The sequence below is a fragment of the Lupinus angustifolius genome, chromosome LG08 (assembly GCF_001865875.1).
Source record: "Lupinus angustifolius cultivar Tanjil chromosome LG08, LupAngTanjil_v1.0, whole genome shotgun sequence".
In the NCBI taxonomy this organism is placed as follows: domain Eukaryota; kingdom Viridiplantae; phylum Streptophyta; class Magnoliopsida; order Fabales; family Fabaceae; genus Lupinus; species Lupinus angustifolius.
Window position 1 is genome coordinate 22,594,016 of NC_032016.1, and position 883 is coordinate 22,594,898.

Genomic DNA, 883 nt, shown 5'->3' on the forward strand with positions numbered 1-883 from the left:
CTATCCTCTTCCTCATCCTCATCCTCGTCCTCCTCGTCCTCGTCATCCCATCCTCGTCCTCATCCTATCCTCATTCTCACTCTCGTCCTCATCCTATCTTCATTCTCATTCTCGTCCTCATCCTATCCTCTTCCTCATCCTCATCCTCGTCCTCCTCGTCCTCGTCATCCCATCCTCGTCCTCATCCTATCCTCATCCTCGTCCTCCTCTTCATCCTATCGTCATTCTCATCCTATCGTCATCCTCACCTTCCTCATCCTCATTCTAATCTTCACATTCCTCTATCCTCATCCTCATCCTCATCCTCATCCTCATCCTCACCTTCCTCATCCTCATCGTCCTCATGCTCATCCTAATCCACATCCTATCCTAATCCTCATTCTCGTCCAAATCCTATCCTCATCCTCATCCTCATCCTCATCCTCGTCCTCTTCCTCATCCTCATCATCATTCTCGTCCTCATCCTATTCTCATCCTCATTCTCGTCCTCATCCTATCCTCCTCCTATCCTCATTCTCATCCTCATCCTAACCTCGTCCTCTTCCTCATCCTCATCCTCTTCCTCGTCCTCATTCTATCCTTCTCCTCATCCTCTTCCTCATCCCCTATCCTTATCCTCATCCTCATCCTCATCCTCTTCCATATTCTCATCCTCATCCTTTCCTCATCCTATCCTCATTCTCAGTCTCATCCTATTCTCATCTTCGTCCTAATCCACATCCTATCCTCATCCTCATTATCGTCCTAATCCTATCCTCATCCTCATCCTCGTCCTCATCATATGTTAATCCTCATTGTCGTCCTCATCCTCATCTTCTTCCTCGTCCCCATCCTATCCTCATCCTCAATCTCATCCTCATCCTATCCTCATCCTATTCTCATT